Source organism: Pongo pygmaeus, chromosome 23, assembly GCF_028885625.2.
Source record: "Pongo pygmaeus isolate AG05252 chromosome 23, NHGRI_mPonPyg2-v2.0_pri, whole genome shotgun sequence".
NCBI classification, from domain to species: domain Eukaryota; kingdom Metazoa; phylum Chordata; class Mammalia; order Primates; family Hominidae; genus Pongo; species Pongo pygmaeus.
In genome coordinates this window covers 50,084,887-50,104,345 of record NC_085931.1, presented here as the reverse complement: position 1 = coordinate 50,104,345, position 19,459 = coordinate 50,084,887, and the positions used below count along the sequence as shown (strand labels likewise).

The following is a 19,459-nucleotide window of genomic DNA, read 5'->3' as shown; positions in this document are numbered from 1 at the left end:
CAGCCGGGTAATTTAGGGTGATGCCTCTGTGTGGATTAGGAGTGGAGGTTGCACCAGGAAACAGCATAGGATGGGAGTCAGGGAATCTGGGGTCTGCTGAATTGGCTTCTTTTCTTTTGAACTTAATAATAATGAGACGTAATAGGTGTTCAATCAGGCCGGGCGCGGTGGCTCACACTTGTAATCGCAGCACTTTGGGAGGCTGAAGCAGGCAGATCACCTGAGGTCAGGAGTTCGAGACCAGCCTGACCAAGATGGTGAAACCCCATCTCTAGTTTAAAAAAAAAAAAAAAAAAAGTACAAAATTAGCCAGGCGTGGTAGCACACGCCTGGTACCACACGCCTGTAATCCCAGCTACTTGGGAGGCTGAGGCAAGAGAATTGCTTGGACTCAGGAGGCAGAGGTTGCAGTGAGCTGAGGTCACACCACTGCACTCCAGCCTGGGCAACAAGAGTGAAACTCCATCTGAAAAAAAAAAACGGTGTTCAATCAATATTTATAGAATGAAGGAATGGCAACCACCTTATACTGTGATATTTATTTTGCAAACATTGTCTTGTCAATTCTCACTACAACCCTACAAAATAGACCTCATTTTCCAAATGAGAAAATGGAGGTTCAGAGAGGTTGAGGGACCTTCTTCAGGCTGCACAGCATGCAGTGGTGAAGCCAGATTCCAGCACAGCTGAACCCACCCACCATCTCCCACTGCAGAGTCTACCCCAGTGCTGGGCTCTGTGGCAGGCCTTGGGGACACACAGATAACCGAGCTCCAACCATGTGCCTGAGTAGCCCCCAGATTAGAGGCCTCAGTTTTCCCAGCTGTGGACTGAGAGCTGGTGGAGGAGTGCTCAGGGAGGGGGCTGCCCGGGGCCCAGCTAGGGGAAGACAACACTGAGACATGGGAGGAAAGGAAGGGTGCCCTGAGAAGAGGCAGGATAACTGTGGGGAGCTTGCAGGAAAGGAGCAGAGGCCCGGGCTTGGTAAGGGGATGAGGGGAGAAGCAGACGTGCGGAGAGGCAGGAGCAGGTGGTCAGAGGCTGGGAGGAAATGGATCTCCGCCGCAGCCCTGGGTCCCAGACACAGGCAGACGGGGGATGGTGCGAGGGGGCTGCACCTGGGGCCTCAGGTGGGACCCGGAAAAGACATGCCTGCCCACACCTCCTCCTGCCCCTCTATCCTCCATCCGGCGCCGCTCGCGCACCTGCCCCTCCGGCCCCCATCCGGCGCGGGGGTGGGAGGGATGAGGACCTCTTCCAATCCCTGGTGGAAATCCTCTCGGGGGCTGTTGAAAGGGGCTGTAGCAAGGGTTGTAGTCTGTGGGTGGCTTGGGTCTGGAGCAAGGGAGGAGGGGGGAACTGGGCAGAACAGGGAGGCTCCTGGGAAAAGCCCACGGGAGGGGGGCCGGCGCTCCTTGGTCAGGAAGGGACTAGGGGTTTCCATGATGGCGGAGGAAGGGGTGCTGGCCTCGGAGCCACCAGGCAGGAGTCCTCATTTTGGTTCTGCTCCACACAAGGGATGGATCCTCAGCAAGCGATTCCCCTCTCTGGGCCTCAGTTTCCTCATCTGTAACAGGAGGGGATCTGACCCCAGGGAGGGGCAGCCGGCAAGCCCAGTACTTAAGAGTGTCGGTCTGTTTGGGACTGGACTGTCTGGGCTCGATCCTGGCTCCGGTGGCCGCGCAGACAGGCCCCATGGTGAGCGTCTTCAGAAAACAGGATGTGACCCAGCCTGCAGGTGTGCAAATGTCTGGCTCCATCACCCGATAGCTGCTTTGCAAGACGCTCAGCCTTCTCTTCCATTTTCCCGTGACACACCCATCATCCACAGCCCTCCTCCATGTACTGTGGAGGGTGCTGATGGTGAACGCTCAGGCGAGGAAAGCAAATGGGGCATGTCCCTTCGAGGACCTGCTGTGGGTCCTGCAGGCTCTGCCTCTGGCTTCCCTGGGGCCCCATCCACCCGGCTGCCCAGCGGGGACCGAGCGCTGGGCAGCCGGACGCCGGGGATCTGGCGCCACCTGGTGGGCAGAGAGAATCCTGCTGCCCTCCAGGGCTCTGGACGGAAACGGCACCAGGCGTCCAGTAGCCATCCCTCTCTATTTTTTATTCAACCGGGGCTGACCTTTTTAAGATTTTAAATTTAATTTTTTGGTCAGGCATGGTGGCTCACGCCTGTAATCCCAGCACTTTGGGAGGCAGAGGCGGGTGGATCACGTGATGTCAGGAGTTCGAGACCAGCCTAACATGGTGAAACCCCCTCTCTACTAAAAATACAAAAATTAGCCAGGCATGGTGGTGCGCACCTGTAATCCCAGCTACTAGGGAGGCTGAGGCAGGAGAATCACTTGAATCTGGGAGGCAGAGGTTCTAGTGAGCCGAGATCACGCCACTACACTCCAGCCTGGGCGACAGGGTGAAACTCCATCTAAAAATAAATAAAATAAAATAAAATGTTAAATTTATTTTTTTTAGGGATGGAGTCTTGCTGTGTTGCCCTGGCTGGTCTTGAACTAGGCTCAAGCAATTCTCCCGCCTGTAGCTGGGTCTACAAGGGCACCTCTGTAACAGCTTTCCCCACTCCCAATGCGTAACCCCATCTTCTGCCCTCTCCCTGTGGCTTGCTGAAGGCTAGCCCCTCACTGGGCCTTTATCTACTCAAACACAGGACCCTATTGTGTGCATGGCCCCAGGCAGAGCACCAGGCTGGTGACTGAATCAGGCAGTTCCCTGTCCCTCCCAGAGGAGCTCCCAGGCTGCTGGGGGAGACACGCAGACCATAGCAGGACCAGGGCTGTGGCTGAGGGGATCCCAGAAGTTTTGGCGGGGGCAGGCAGAGGAGTAGCCAGGGGGAGGCTGTGGAGGAGAAGCTGATCGGGCTTCGTTTTGAAAGCTGGAAGCAATAGTGATAGTGGAAGCGTTTAGTAAGCAGAGGGCGGGTGGGGAGGTGTGCCAGTGCAGAACAGCCCTGAGCTGAGAGCCACCGAGGGGTTGTTCTAGGGAGTGACGTGGTCAGTCCACTGCCAGTGCGAGATAGTGGAGGTGGCTGAAGTGAGAGGTGCTGGTGGCTACGTCTTGGAGGGTGGGCGGTGGTGGCTATAGAGACTGGGAGAAGGGGATGGTGAGAGGTGGAGGGAGGTGAGCCAGAAGAGGACCTGGAACACTCCTTGGGTACCTGACTTGGCTGGCTCAGTTCACCTGGACAGGTACCGGAAAAAGGGGAGGAGAAGGGGGAGTGGGAAGAGGAGGGGGAGGAAGAAGTGACCTGGGAGAAGAAGAGGGCAGGGCGCTCAGGTCTGTGTATGTTCAGTTTGAGAGGTCGTGGGACCTCCAAGAGGAGCCATCCTGGGGGCAGTTGCAGCGGGATGTGCGATGTAATTAGGGAATAACTCAAAGTACCTGGTGACCTGTGAATTAGGGGGGAAAAGTCTAGAATGTTCCCTTGAGATAGCCTAAGACGGTGCTTCTCACAAATAAATGTGCAGGTGAGTCCCCTGGGGGTCCTGCTACACTGCAGGTTCTGACTCAGTGGGTGTGGGGTGGATCCTGGGAATCTGCATTTCTGACAAGCTCCCGAGTGAGGTTGATGCTGCAGGTCTCAGACCACACTTTGAGGACAGAAGGTCTAAGACACTTAGAGGATGGTGGCAGTTGTCCTTGAGATCAAGAACCCATATAGAGGTGGAGGTAGGTCTGAGAGTTTGGGTTTTTACAAGCTCTACAGATAATTTTGATGCCTGAGCAGGTAAGACGAGCCAGATGTGGGTATAGACATACTGGGGGTGGGTAGGGGTGGCTGCATAATTTGTGGGGTCCCATGCAGAATGAAAACATGGGGCCCTTTGTTCAACAATTGTTATGAATTTCAAGACAGCAGAGCATTAAGCCACATGCTTGGCCCTTTCAGGAGGGAAGTCCTGTGTGACTGACTGACCACCTGCCTATGAACGTGGTCCTCCTGGGGCGGGGGTTTGAGGCAGGAAAGTGAGGGGCTTCTCCTCTGATGACGTCTGTTTCCCCTCTGAAAGGAGAAGGCTCAGCTCAGTGGAGGGCACTACGCTTTCCCAGACTGGGGCATCCATACTGACCTTCTACCTGCCCCATACCCCAGTTAATTCACCACATCTTTTCTCTCTGTCTAATCTGATTACCTCTCTCCATTCTCCTGCAGGGCCATAGTCTAGGCCATGCTCTTGTCTTTGCTGGGCCATGCAGAGGCTTCCTGAGTAGCTCACCCACCTCAGTCCTGTTTCCCTCCAGCGAAGGTCCACAGGCAGTTGCGGAGGCCCCCAACTGCCTTCCCTTAGAGACTATATTCAGGGCTCCTTTTTTTGGTATTTACACATCAAAATTATACCTGTGTAATGTGTATATATATGTATTTTCTTATTATATGGAACACACATTATTATACATGCATATAATTTATATTTATAATGTGTATATATACACACATATCATATAGTTCTGCAAGGTTCTTTTTTTTTTTTTTTTTTGAGACAGGATCACGCTCTGTCACCCAGGCTGGAGTGCAGTGGTGCGATCTTGGCTCACTGCAACCTCCACCGCCTGGGTTCAAGTGATTCTCCTGCCTCAGCCTCCTGAGTAGCTAGAATTACAGGTGCATGCCACCCTACCCGGCTAATTTTTAGTAGAGATGGGGTTTCACCATGTTGGTCAAGCTGGTCTCAAACTCCTGATCTCATGATCTGCCACCCTCAGCTTCCCAAAGTGCTGAGATTACAGGCATGAGCCACCGCGCCTGGCCCTCTGCAAGGTTCATTGAGAAAAATAATATTCCCCACCCTGTTTTACCTCTTTCCAGAGGCAACCATTTCAGTTCCTTTAGCTGGTTCTTTTGTGTAAACCACGAAAACTGCATGCTATGGGCCACTTCTGGATCTTTTGGTGTTTGACATTACCTAATGATGGCTACTATAGAGTGGGAGGGTATGGCTCTCCTCTGCTCCTCCTTTCCCTCCATTGTCCCAGCATAATTATATTGTCCTTTTGGTTAAAGCAATATCCAGTATTATATCATTAAGATTATGTCAAGGCTGGGCACGGTGGCTCACGCCTGTAATCCCAGCACTTCGGGAGGCTGAGGAGGGTGGATCACAAGGTCAGGAGTTCGAGACCAGCTTGGCCAACATGGTGAAACCCCAACTCTACTAAAAATACAAAAATTAGCCAGGCAGGGTGGCGCACGGCAGTAATCCCAGCTACTCAGGAGGCTGAGGCAGGAGAATCACTTGAACCCAGGAGGCGGAGGTTGCAGCGAGCTGAGACTGTACCACTGCACTCCAGCCTGGACAACAAGAGCGAAACTCCGTCTCACAAAAAAAAAAAAAAAAAAAAAGATTATGTCAGTGTGCTTCATAACTGAGCCACGTGGTGTACTATGACTACTTCCACTTTCTCAAAATTAACTTTATTTTTTCTGGACTTTCTACTTATCTTTTATTTTGCTTCATTTTATTTTATTTATTTTGAGACAGGGTCTCACTCTGTCACCAAGGCTGGAGTGCAGTAATGCGATCACAGCTTACTGCACCCTCAACCCCATGAGCTCAAGCCATCCTTCCACCTCAGCCTTCTGAGTAGCTGGGACTACAAGCACATACCACCACACCCAGCTAATTTTTGATATTTTGTAGAGACTAGGTCTCACTATGTTGCCCAGGCTGGTCTTGAACTCCTGTATGCAAGTGTTCCTCCTGCCTCAGCCTCCCAAAGTGCTGGGATTACAGGCATGAGCCACTGTACCTGGCCTGCTTCATTTTTTAAAATGTTCTTATTACTAGTTTGATCCCAGACATCCTGCCAATTACCTAAGCCATCTCAATGCTTTTGGGCCCATCAGCTATTCCATTAATTTCATCTTCCTGAAGGCAGCTCTCCCAGTGCCTCCTAAGTTGCTGTGGTCTGAACAGACTCTCCTCTGCACCCAGGCTATACCTGTTGTTCTGGAAATCTCCTTCAGTTCTCTCCTTTCCCCCGGCTCTCATGACTTCTTTTTGTTGTTGTTGTTGTTTTGCTTTTTTGAGACAGAGTCTCACACTGTCACCCAGCCTGGAGTGCAGTGGCGTGATCTTGGCTCACTGCAACCTTCACCTCCTGGATTGAATTGATTATCTTGCCTCAGCCTCCCAAGTAGCTGAAATTACAGGTGCCCACCACCACGCCCGGCTAATTTTTGTATTTTTAGTAGAGACAGGGCTTTGCCATGTTGGCCAAGCTGGTCTCAAACTCCTGACCTCAGGTGATCCACCCACCTTGGCATCCACAGTGCTGGGATTACAGTTACAGCCCTGAGCCACTGCGCCCAGCCTCCCATGACTTCTTATTTGTTCTACTCCATCTTTTTGGTGGCAAAAATCCTGCAGTACCTTCCTGAGAAAGAGTGCATGGGCAATAAAATTTTGGAGACTTTGTGTGTCTGAAATGTTTTTGTGTCCCTCCTCATACTTCATTGGTAGTTTGGTTAGGTATAGAATCCTAAGTTGAAATGATGCTTTTCCAGGAATGTGAAGGGATTCCTCTATCGTCCTCCTACTTTTACTGTCTCTATTGAGCAGTCTGAAGTCATTCTGTGTCATCATTTTTGTATATGACCCATTGGGTTTTTTTATTTTTTATTTTTGAACAGTCTCACATTGTCACGCCCAGGCTGGAGTGCAGTAGTGTGATCTCGGCTCACTGCAACCTCCACCTCCCAGGTTCAAGCAATTCTCCTGCCTCAGCCTCCTGAGTAGCTGGGATAACAGGTGCGTGCCACCATGCCTGACTAATTTTTTTATTTTTAGTAGAGATGGGGTTTCACCATGTTGGTCAAGCTGGTCTCAAACTCCTGATCTCATGATCTGCACACCTCAGCCTTCCAAAGTGCTGGGATTACAAGTGTGAGCCACTGCGCTCTCTCAATCTAATAAAGGGTGTCTACACAAATCTATAGCTGACATCATAAATACTGGTAAAAATCTGAGTGCTATCTCCCTAAGATCAGGAAGAAAGCAAGTATATTTACTGTCAATATTTCTATTCAACATTGTACTGAAGGTCTTAGCCAATGCAATAAGGCAAGAAAAAAAGGCATACAGGTTAGAAATAAATTAAAGCTGTCGTTATTCACAGACATTATCATCTATATAGAAAACTGGGACAGGCACCGTGGCTCATACCAGTAATCCCAGCACTTTGGGAGGCTGAGACTGGCAGATCACTTGAGGTCAGGAGTTCAAGGCTAGCCTGGCCAACATGGTGAAACCCTGTCTCTACTAAAAATACAAAAATTAGCTGGGCATGGTGGCTCATGCCTGTAATCCCAGCTACTTGGGAGGCTGAGGCAGGAGAATCACTTGAATCCAGGTGGTGGAGATTGCAGTGAGCCAAGATTGTGCCATTGTACTCCAGCCTGGGTGATAAGAGCAAAAAACTTCATCTCAAAAAAAAAAAAAAAGAAAAAAAGAAAACTGGGCCAGGCACCCTGGCTCATACCAGTAATCCCAGCACTTTGGGAGGCCGAGGCAGGCGGATCACCTGAGGTCAGGAGTTCAAGACCAGTCTGGCCAACTTGGTGAAACCCCTTCTCTACTAAAAATATTAAAAATTAGGTGGACGTGGTGGCGCACACCTGTAATTCCAGCTACTAGGGAGGCTGAGGCAGGAGAATCACTTGAATGTAGGAGGCAGAGGTTGCAGTGAGCTGAGATGGCGCCACTGCACTCCAGCCTGGGTGACAGAGCAAGACTTCATCTCAAAAAAAAAAAAAAAAAAGAAAAAGGGAAAAAGAAAACTGAATGGAATTTACAAAAAAGCTAGTGGAACTAACAAGCGAGTTTTGCAATGTTGTCAAATACAAGCCCAATATAAAGAAATACAATTGAGTTGCATAAACTAGTCATGAACAATTAAAATTGAAAATTAGAAACACCGCTTACAATGGCCACGAAACACTTAGGGATAACCTGGTGAAGATGTGAAACTGCAATTGTACCCCCAAACTGTAGAACATTGCTTATAGAAAGTAAACAGAACCTAAATAATGAAGAGATGGAATGTTTTCATGGGTTGGAAAATTCAATATTGTTAAGATATAAATTATTTCCAAATTGATCTATAGATGCAAAATAATCCCAATAAAAATATCAGTAGTCTTTTTTCTTTTTGGTAGAAATTGACAATGTGCCCTTTGCTCTTTAAATGAAAGGGCAGCAGATCTAGAAAAGCCAAAAAAAAAAAAAAAAAGAACAAAGTTACAAGACTTAGACTACCTGATTTTAAGACTTAGTATAGGGCTGGGCATGGTGACTGATGCCTGTAATCCCAACACTTTAGGAGACCAAGGTGAGAGGATTGTTGGAGGCCGGTAGCTGCAGACCAGCCTGAGCAACATAGTGAGACCCCATCGCTACAATTTTTTTTTTTTAAGTTAGCCAGGCATAGTGGCACACACCTGTGGTCCCAGCTGCTCAGGAGGCTGAGGGGGAAGGATCACTTGAGCCCAAGTGATCAAGGAACAGAATTGAGAGTTCAGAATTTAATCCATGCACATAAGAGCAACTGACTTTTGATAAATGTGTTAAGGCAATTCAGTAAGGAGAAGTACAGTCTTTCCAACAAAAGGTGCTGGAACAATTGATTAACCATATGGAAAAAAATGAACCTTGATCCTCACCCCACATCATATACAAAATTAACTCAAAATGGATCCTATTCTGCAATGTGAGAGCTTTTGTTCTTCAAAAGACATCATTTAAAAAATTAAAAGGTGGCCAGATGCAGCGGCTCTTGCCTATAATCCCAGCACTGTGAGAGGCCAAGGCAGGTGGATTGCTTGAGTTCAAGAGTTCGAGACCAGCCTGGGCAATAGTGCCAAACCCTATCTCTACAAAAAAAAATGCAAAAATTAGCTGGGCATGGTGGTGTGCATCTATAGTCCCAGCTACTTAGGAGACTGAGGTAGGAGAATTACTTGAGCCTGGGAGGTCAAGGGTGCAGTCAGCCATGATCATGCCATTGCACTCCAGCATGGGTGACAGGGTGAGGCCCTATCTCAAAAAAAAAAAAAAAAAAAAAAAAGAGAAAGAAAGAAAGAAAGTAAAAAAGAAAGAAAAAAATTAAAAGGCAAACCGGTCTTGGTGAAAATATTTGTATAAAGAATTCTTTTTTTTTTTTTTTTTTTGAGATGGAGTCTCGCTCCGTTTGCCCAGGCTGGAGTACAGTGGTGCTATCTTAGCTCACTGCAACCTCTGCCTCCTGGGCTTAAGTGATTCTCATGTCTCAGCCTCTCAAGTAGCTGGGATTATAGGCACACACCACCATGCCTGGCTAATTTTTGTATTTTTAGTTGAGATGAGGTTTCACCATGTTGGTCAGGCTGGTCTCGAACTCCTAATCTCAAGTATCTGCCTGCTTCAGCCTCCCAAAGTGCTGGGATTACAGGCGTGAGCCACCATGCCTGGCCAAGAATTCTTGTAACTCAAGACTAAGAAGATGACCTGATTTTTAAAATGGGCAAAATATTTGAAAACACATTTCACCAAAGAGGATATATGAATGGCAAATAAGCACTTGAAAGGGTCTTCAACATCATTAGCCATTAGAGAAATGCAAATTCTCTACATTCAGTCAGTATATGGGCAATAAATAGCTAAAATTGAAGACTGACAATATTAAGTGTTGGTGAGGATGTGGAGCAACTGGAACTCTCAAATAGTGTTGGTGGAAATGCAAAATAGCACAGCTACATTAGAAAACAGTTTGGAATTTTCTTTAAAAGTTACCATACATGGCCAGGTGCCATGGCTCACACCTGTAATCCCAGCACTTTGGCAGGCCGAGGCAGGTAGATCACCTGAGGTCAGCGGTTCAAGACCAGCCTGACCAACATGGAGAAACCCCGCCTCTACTAAAAATACAAAAATTAGCTGGGCGTGTTGGTGCATGCCTGTAATCCCACCTACTTGGGAGGTTGAGGCAGGAGAATTGCTTGAGCCCAGGAGGCAGAGGTTGCAGTGAGCCAAGTTCATGCTACTGCACTCCAGCCTGGGCAACAAGAGCAAGACTCCATCTCAAAAAAAAAAAAAAAAAAAAAAAGTTACCATACATAGACCAGGCACAGTGGCTTACGCCTGTAATCCCAGCATTTTGAGAGGCCGAGGTGGGTGGATCACGAGGTCAGGAATTTGAAACCAGCCTAACCAACATAGTAAAACCCCGTCTCTACTAAAAATACAAAAATTAGGCAGAGTGTGGTGGCTCATGCCTGTAATCCTAGTACTTTGGGAGGCTGAGGCAGGTGGATCACCTGAGGTCAGGAGCTCGAGACCAGCCTGGCCCACATGGCAAAACCCCATCTCTACTAAAAATACAAAAAAATTAACCAGGTGTGGTGGCAGATGCCTGTAATCCCAGCTACTCAGGAGGCTGAGACAGGAGAATCACTTGAACCCGGAAAGTGGAGGTTGCAGTAAGCCGAGATCACACTACTGCACTCCAGCCTGGGTGACAGAGTGAGACTCTGTCGAAGAAGAAGAAGAAAAGAAGAAGAAGAAGAAGAAGGAGAAGGAGACGGAGACGGAGAAGAAGGAGAAGGAGAAGGAGAGGAAGAGGAAGAGGAAGAGGAAGAAGAAGAAGAAGAAAGAAGAAGAAGAAGAAGAAGAAGAAGAAGAGGAAGAAGAAGAAGAAGAAGAAAGAAGAAGGAAGAAGGAAGAAGGAAGAAGAAGAAGAGAAGAATTGTTCCACATTCTTGCCAGTGCTTGTAAGTTTTTTTTTTTTTTTTTTTTTTTTTTTTTTTTTTTTTTTAACAGGGTCTCTCGCTGTCACCCAGGCTGGAGTGCAGTAGCGTGATCATATCTCACTGCAGCCTTGAACTCCTGGGGTCAAGTGATCCTCCCACCTGAGCCTCCTGAGTAGCTCGGAGTACAGGCATGCATCACCACACCTGGCTAATTTCTGATTTTTTTTTGCAGAGACAAGGGTCTTGCTATATTGCACAAGCTGATCTCAATCTCCTGGGCTCAAGCAATCCTCCCACCTCAGCCTCCCAGAGCATTGGGTTTACAGGGGTGAGCCACCACACTTAGCCTGCTTGCAATAATTTTTAAAACGGACTTTAAAATTTTTGTTAATCAGTCGTATCTCATTGTGGGATTTTATTTGCGTTACTCATGAGCCTGAACAACTTTTCACAACTGTTGGCCACTGGTGATTCCTCTCTTTGCCTGTCCAAGTCTTTGCCACATTCTGCACTCCTGTATTTTGCTACAACTGATTGTCCGTCTTCCCACTTGATTCACAGGAACTCTTTACATCACCTCCTTTGTCCATTTATGAGTGTTTTAAATATTTTTCTTTTCTGTTCACTTTATATACATTTTCTTCTTTTCTTTTCTTTTCTTTTTTTTTTTTTTTTTAGATGGAGTCTCACTCTGTCGCCCAGGCTGGAGTGCAGTGGTGCCACCTCAGCTCATTACAACCTCTGCCTCCTGGGTTCAAGCGATTCTTCCTGCCTCAGCCTCCCGAGTAGCTGGGATTACAGGTGCCTGCCACCACGCCTGGCTAATTTTTGTAGTTTTTAGTAGAGATGGAGTTTTGCCATGTTGGCCAGGCTGGTTTGAACTCCTGACTTCAGGTGATCCGCCCGTCTCAGCCTCCCAAAGTGCTGGGATTACAGGTATGAGCCACTGCGCCCAGCTCTTTTTGTTTTGTTGTTTGTTTGGAAACGGAGTTTCACTCTTGTTGCCCAGGCTGGAGTACAGTGGTGCAATCTCGGCTCACTGCAACCTCCGCCTCCTGGGTTCAAGCGATTCTCCTGACTCAGCCTCCCGAGTAGCTGGGATTACAGGCACCCCCCACCATGCCCGGTAGTTTTTTGTATTTTTAGTAGAAACGGGGTTTCACCATGTTGGCCAGGCTGGCCAGGCTGGTCTCGAACTCCTGAACTCGGGTGATCCACGGGCCTCAGCCTCCCAAAGTGCTGAGATTATAGGCGTGAGCCACCGCTCCTGGCCTTGTTTGTTTAAGACAGGGTCTCACTCTGTCACCCAGGCTGGAGTGCAGTGGCACGATCTCAGCTCACTGCAACCTCCGCCCCACAGGTTCAAGCGGTTCTCCTGCCTCAGCTTTTCAAGTCGCTGGCTGACTTTATATGTATTTTCATAAAGAAAGCTCATAGTTTTAATGGAGTCTAAGTTATCAATTGTTTCCTATATGATTTATGTTCCTGGTTTCTTGTTTAAGAAATGATTCCCTACTTCATGATCATAAAGATAAAGATATTTTAAAATATCATCTTCTAAAAGTTTCAGAATTTTGTCTTTTACATTTAGGATTTGAAGTCAGATGGAGTCAACTTTTGCCAGGTAGGAGGTCTAATGGTCTAATTTCCTGTATGAATAACTATCACCATTTATTGAAAAGTTTATCTTTTACCCAGTGACTGCAATTTTAGTCTCTCTCTCTCCTTCTCTCTTTGACTAAGCTCTCATTGTCATTCCTTTTTTTCTATTTATCTAGTCTTGAACAATAGGACATTGTCTTATTTGCTATAGCTTTATGTCTTGTTTTTTGTTTTTTTTTTTTAAACAGTCTCGCTCTGTCACCCAGGCTGGAGTGCAGTGGTGCAATCATGGCTCACTGCGGCCTGAACCTCCCAGGCTCAAGCGATCCTCCTACCTTAGCCTCTAGAATAGCTGGGATCATAGATAGGTACATGCCACCATGCCTGACTAAATTTTGTATTTTTAGCAGAGATGCGGTTTTGCCATGTTGGCCAGGCTGGTCTCGAAATCCTGACTTTAAGTGATCCTCCCGCCTTGGACTTCCAAAGTGCTGGGATCACAGGCGTGAGCCACCATGCCCGGCCAAAAAAATAAATTTAGATCTTCTTTAATGTATTGCAATATAATTTTACGATTTTATTCCATAAGGGCCTTGCACATATTCATTAGATTTATTCCCAGATATCTTACATATTTTTATTATAGCATAAATAATATTTTACTTCATTTTCTAATTATTACTGGCATATGGAAACACAAAACACAATAGGTTTTTGTCTGTTGATATTTTATCCAACAATTTGCTAAATTTTCTTATTAATTATAAATATTCTGAAGATTTTTAAAATTTTCTACATAAAATCTGAAAATAATGATGGTCTTCTTTCTTTCTTTCTTTTTTGAGACGGAGTCTTGCTCTGTAGCTCAGGCTGGAGTATAGTGATGCGATCTTTGCTCACTGCAACCTCCGCCTTCCAGGTTCAAGCAATTCTCCTGCCTCAGCCTCCCGAATAGCTGGGACTACAGGCGCAAGCCACCACGCCTGACTAATTTTTGTATTTTTAGTAGAGACGGGATTTCACTATGTTGACCAGGCTGGTCTCAAACTCCTGACCTTGTGATCCGCCCACCTCAGCCTCCCAGAAGACTTCACCTATAAGCTATTGAAGGCCTCCCAAAGTGCTGGGTTTACAGGCGTGAGCCACCACGACTGGCTGATGGTCTTATTTCAAATCACTTCACCTTTCTTTCATTTGTTGTCTTTTTTTTTTTTTTGAGACAGTCTTTCTGTGTCACTCAGGCTGGAGTGCAGTGGTGCCATCTCAGCTCACTACAACCTCTGCCTGCTAGGTTCAAGCAATTCTCCTGCCTCAGCCTCTCCAGCAGCTGGGATTGCTGTGCCCACCACCACATCTGGCTAATTTTTGTGTTTTCAGTAGAGATGGGGTTTCACCATGTTGACCAGGGTGGTCTTGAGCTCCTGACCTAAGGTGATCCACCCACCTTGGCCTCTCAAAGTGCTGGCATTACAGGAGTGAGCCACTGCGCCTGGCCTCATATAACTTTTGACTCTCCCAAAACTTAACTACTAATAATCTACTGTTGATTGGAAGCCTTACCTATAACATAAACAGTCAATGAACGCATATTTTGTATGCTACATGCATTATATACTGTATTCTTACAATAAAGTAAGCCAGAGAAAAGAAAGTGTTATTAAGAAAATCATAAGAGAAAATACACTTACTCTTCATTAAGTGGAACTGGATCATTATAAAGGTCTTCATCTCTTCATGCTTTGTAGGCTGAGGAGGAGGAGGAGGAAGAGGAGGGGTGGGTCTTGCTGTCTTGCCACCTCCCAGAGGAGGAAGAAGACTCATGAATAAGTGGACTCACATAGCTCATACCTGTGTTGTTCAAGGATCAACTGTAATTTAAAATTTTCTAAAATCTTCATTAAAAATTAATTTATAGGCCGGGAACAGTGGCTCACACCTATAATCCCAACACTTTGGGAGGCCGAGGCGAGCGGATCACCTGAGGTCAGCAGTTCGAGACCAGCCTGACCAACATGGAGAAACCCCATCTCTTCTAAAAATACAAAATTAGCCAGGCATGGTGGCACATGCCTGTAATCCCAGCTACTCGGGAGGCTGAGGCAGGAGAATCGCTTGAACCTGGGAGGCAGAGGTTGCAGTGACCTGAGATCGCGCCTTTGCACTCCAGCCTGGGCAACGAGAGTAAAACTCTGTCTCCAAAAAAAAAAAAAGATGAATTTTTTATTTAACCCAGTGTATCAAAATATTATCATTTCCATATGAAATAAATATCAACTTATTAATGAGGCATTTTACAGGTTTTGGGTACTAAATCTTTGAAATCTGGCCTGTATCTAATTTTATTCTTCTGTCTGAGTTTGAACTAGTCACATTTCAAATGCTTGACAGCCACATGTGGCCAATGGCCACCACAGTGGGCAACAGATTCAGGATATCCAGTGTGATGTTTAATGGAAATGGGGATTCATCCAATCTTGCCTTGTAACTGATCTCAAGGGGATGTTTTCCACATTTCAACATTAATTAAGATATTTGCTGTAGGTTTTTTGTAGAGCCCTCTACCAGGATAAAGACATTCCCTTGTGTTGATAGTTTGCTACAAGTTTTAAAACAAACAGATGTTGAGCTGTTTCTGCATATACTGAGATGATCACGTCTTCCTCCTTTAATTTTTTTTTTTTTTTTTTTTTTGAGTGGAGTTTGCTCTTGTTGCCCAGGCTGGAGTACAACGACACAACCTCGGCTCACTCCAACATCCACCTCCTGGGTTCAAGCGATTCTCCTGCCTCAGCCTCCGGAGCAGCTGGGATTACAGGCATCCGCCACCATGCCTGGCTAATTCTCCTTTAATTTTTTAATGAGGCAAATTATATTGACTGGTTTTCAAATGTTAAACCAACCTTGCATTTCTGGATTAGACCCAATTTTACCATGATGTAGTATCATTTTTACATACTGCCCAAGTTGATTTCCTGTTTTATTTAGGATTTTGGTATCTATATTCATAAGTGACATTGGCCTGTAATTTTCTCTTGTGCTGTACTTGTCATACGAAGATTTGGGAAGCAGTCTCTCTTTTTCTATTAAGTGGAAAAGTTGGGGGTAACATTGGAATGAGTTCTTTCAAGAGCTTATAGGTGAAGTCTTCTGGGTCTGAGCTTTCTTTGTGGAAGCATTACCGATTCCCTTCCTTTAACCATTATGGGGAGGTCTGATGTCCAGCTGGTGCCATAGGACTTCAGGTTGCTCAAATTCCAAAATAATTTCATACCAATTGGTACGTAGCCGCTACGATCAACCTCCTAAGTGCAATGACTCTTCCAGGGATGCCCCAGATCCCCCAGACCTTCTGATGACACATAAATCATAGAATTACTGCCTGGATAGCCTTTTGGACCCTGCTCTGTGTGAAGGCTGGAAAGTGTTTTAAATGGTCAGTAACTGGCTATGAAAGTATTTCATAATTTGTTACTATGACTAGGGATGGTACTCATTTGAGTTTTCTCTTCATCTTGCGACCATTTTGGTAAGGCGTATTTTCCTAGAAACTTGCCCCTTTCATTTAAATTTTTACGCTATTGTAATGAGATTATTCATAATATCCTCTTTTATTTTCCTTTTTAAAATGTCTACAGGTTCTTTAACTTTTAATTACTGATATTAGTTAATTGTGTTTTCTCTCTTTTTTCTTGATCAATTTCAACAGGAGTCGTCCACACCATTAGTCTTTTCACAGAAATAATGTTTGGTTTTGTTGATCCCATTTCATTATTTTCTCTTTACCATTTCTTCTTCTTCTTCTCCTTCCTTCCTTTCTTTTTTTGAGATGGAGTCTCACTCTGTTGCCCAGGCTGGAGTGCAGTGGCATGATCTAGGCTCACTGCAATCTCCACCTCCAGGGTTCAAGCAATTCTCCTGCCTCAGCCTCCTGAGTAGCTGGGACTACAGGCACGAGCCACAAAGCCTGGCTAATTTTTATATTTTTAGTAGAGATGGAATTTTGCCATGTTGCCCAGGCTGGTCTTAAACTTCTGACCTCAGGTGATACGTCTGCCTTGGCCTCCGAAAGTATTGGGATTACAGGCGTGAGCCACCGTGCCTGGCCTATTTTCTCCTGTACCTTTACTCTTGCCTTCCTTTCATTTTCTTTGGTTTATTCTGCTGCTCTTTTTCTAGCTTTTTGAAACGAGTGCTTGTTCATTACTCTCAGCCTTTTCTCTTTACTAATATAAGCACAAAAGCCAATAAACTTCCCTCTAAGAAGTGCGCTAGCCATAGCCCAACATTTTTACTATGTAATATTTCCATTGTCATTCAGTTAAAAATATTTTTTTCATGCTTAAAGGCAAATGTATTCAGTTCCTTTCCATGCAGCACACAATAAGGTTATCTATGTGCTTATTTCTTTTCCAAATCAACAGTTTGAGACAACCTTTCAGGGTCCGCTCATCCTCCATGGAGAGTCATCTTGCAATGTGTTCTGGTAAGTGTCTTGCATGGGGGAAAAGGAACCTTCTTGCTGACCTACAGATTGGCCAAGTACGGGATGTATGGGAGGAGAGCTAACAACTATTGTCTCTTCTGCCACCATCAAGCTCATGGTAGGGCCACATTAACTTTTTTTTTTTTTGGAGACGGAGTCTCACTCTGTCACCCAGGCTGGAGTGCAGTGGCACGATCTCAGCTCACTGCAACCTCCGCCTCCCAGGTTCAAGCAACTCTCCTGCCTCAGTCTCCCAAGTAGCTGGGATTATAGGTGTCTGCCACCACGTCTGGCTAATTTTTGTTTTTTGTATTTTAGTAGAGACGGGGTTTCATCATATTGCCTAGGCTGGTCTCGAACTCCTAAGCTCCGGCAATCCACCCGCCTTGGCCTCCCAAAGTGCTAGGATTACAGGCATGAGCCACCACACCCGGCCAAGGGCCACATTAACTTGTACCAAGAGATGCTTATAGAAGCCACTCAGATTTGCTACGGCAGGGAGGAAGGCACAGGAGAAGAGGAGGAGAGACTCGATGTCCTATGATGGAGTGTAGAGACTGCTGGATGGAAAAAAAAACAAGAACAATGAAAATAACGTCATCTTCCTTAGGATGCCATGCCAAGCAGAAAGCCTCCGAAAAATCCCCCAGTCACTAGAACATTCTTCACAAATGACACCACCTCCTCAGCTTTGCTCCTGACCTTGGTAGGTATCTGATTGCTCTTAAGGGATCTTCAGCAGCTCTTTGGCTTTCTTTATGTCTTTCTCCACTCGTTGCCAGTCAACTTTGATGTACCCAGTATGATTTGCAAGCTGAAGGAGAAAAAAAAAAACAAAACACCTCCCACAACTGTTACAGCCAACTTTCCAACCTTCTGGGATACGAAACCCGTGCACCATTTAGTGACAACCCCAATGAACGGCTGGGTTGCCACCCTTTACTTTTCGGCGAAGGTCCAGATTCCTGCCCAAACAGCTTACACCACCGTGGCTGTTTCTTAGCAAATTCCACAAGGTCCAGTGACTCAAAATTTCCCTCAAAGTTTGCTTGACTGGACTCAGCCATTTCATCGAGCTTGTCTTGCGAGGACACACGCAGAGGATCCGCGCTGTAGGACGCGGAGTGGCACACAGAGTCATCACCACCGATTGGCATCCGGCACGTGGGACAGATTTCCATTCCCACGGCGACAGTGGAAGAGCAGTTAAAAATATTTTATAATTTCTATTACAATTTCTTTTTTTGAACCACTAGTTAACATAAAAACGTGCTTCTTCTGTGCCTCATGCCTGTAATCGTAGCATTTTGGGAGGCCAAGACGGTTGAATCACCTGAGGTCAGGAGTTCGAGACCAACCTGGCCAACATGGTGAAACCCCTATCTCTACTAAAAAGACAAAAATTAGCTGGGGATGGTGGCGGGTGCCTATAATCCCAGCTACTTGGGAGGCTGAGGCAGGAGAATTGCTTGAACCTGGGAGGCAGATGTTGTAGTGAGCCAAGATCGTGCCACTTCACTTCAGCCTGGGTGAAAGAGCAAAACTCTGTCTCAAAATAAATAAATAAATATAATGAAAAACAAAAACAAAAACAAAGAAACCCATACTTCTTACTTTCCAAACATATGAGGCTTTTGAAGTGAACTTTTTGTTATTCATCTCTAGCTTATATGTGTTGTGGTCAGAGAATGTATTCTGTTATTTCTGACTTTTGAAATTTATTGAAATTAACTGTTTTTGTAAGTATTCCATATGTCTTGTAAAGGGGAGTATTTTACCATTGTAGATAACAGTGTGCTATAAAAGTCCATTAGTTGTTTATTAATTATGTTCAAATCTCCTATATATTATTGAATATTTTTCTTAGTATTCAATAGAGATCTCCCACTATGATTGTGGATTTGTCTATCTCTCCATCTAGCTGTCTTCTTCATGTTTCTTGTATTTTAAGACAATTTGCATACAAATGTCAAATTGTTCTATTTTTCTGGTGAATTGGACACTTTTCATTATGAAATGACCTTATTTATCTCTAGTGATGTTTTTCCCTCGATATTAAAATAACTGCACTAGCCTTCTTTTTGTTAGCATTTGCATGGTATTTTCCCCCCATGTGTTTACCTTTGACCTTCACTAGCTTTATGTTTTGGAAGTGTCTCTTGTGGGTTTCTCTTGTAAACTGCATCTAGCAATTTATACATTCTGACAATCTTTGTATTTCAACTGCAATATTTAGTTGCATTTATTGAATCACAAAATATTCTAATTTATAGCTATCGTCTATTTGTCCCCTCCCCGCCCCGTCTTGTATTTATTTTTCTCTCCATTCTTGCCTGGTTTACAGTTGTTTGGGTTGGTTTGATCATTCTTTTTCCTCCTCCAATAATTCGGATAACTATACACTGCATTTCCAGTCCTACAGTGTTTATCCCAGTAATGACAATCAGGATTCTTAAATTCGTCAAAGTGTATTTGATATCTATCTTCACCTTCCTCCTGAAGAATATAAGAATCTTAGAACACTGAAGAATATAAGGATCATAGAAGTATGGCATATACTCACCCAAGTATATGGGCATATACTCACCCAAGTATATGCCACCACTGTTGTGTATTTTAAATCTGTTTTTATC

General features: G+C 45.4%; 1 long non-coding RNA gene and 1 pseudogene across 1 annotated transcript; both read right to left on the bottom strand.

Annotated features, from left to right (window-relative positions):
- Nucleotides 1-527: 527 nt before the first annotated feature.
- Nucleotides 528-14,339, bottom strand: LOC134739249 (uncharacterized). Its single transcript, XR_010125861.1, has 2 exons — nt 14,032-14,339; nt 528-2,428 (listed from the first exon to the last, which is right to left on the bottom strand). It is a non-coding gene; the product is annotated as an uncharacterized LOC134739249 (long non-coding RNA).
- A 2,848-nt stretch (nt 14,340-17,187) lies between these two features.
- LOC129023586 (FUN14 domain-containing protein 2-like) lies at nt 17,188-18,307 on the bottom strand (annotated as a pseudogene).
- Nucleotides 18,308-19,459: the final 1,152 nt, after the last annotated feature.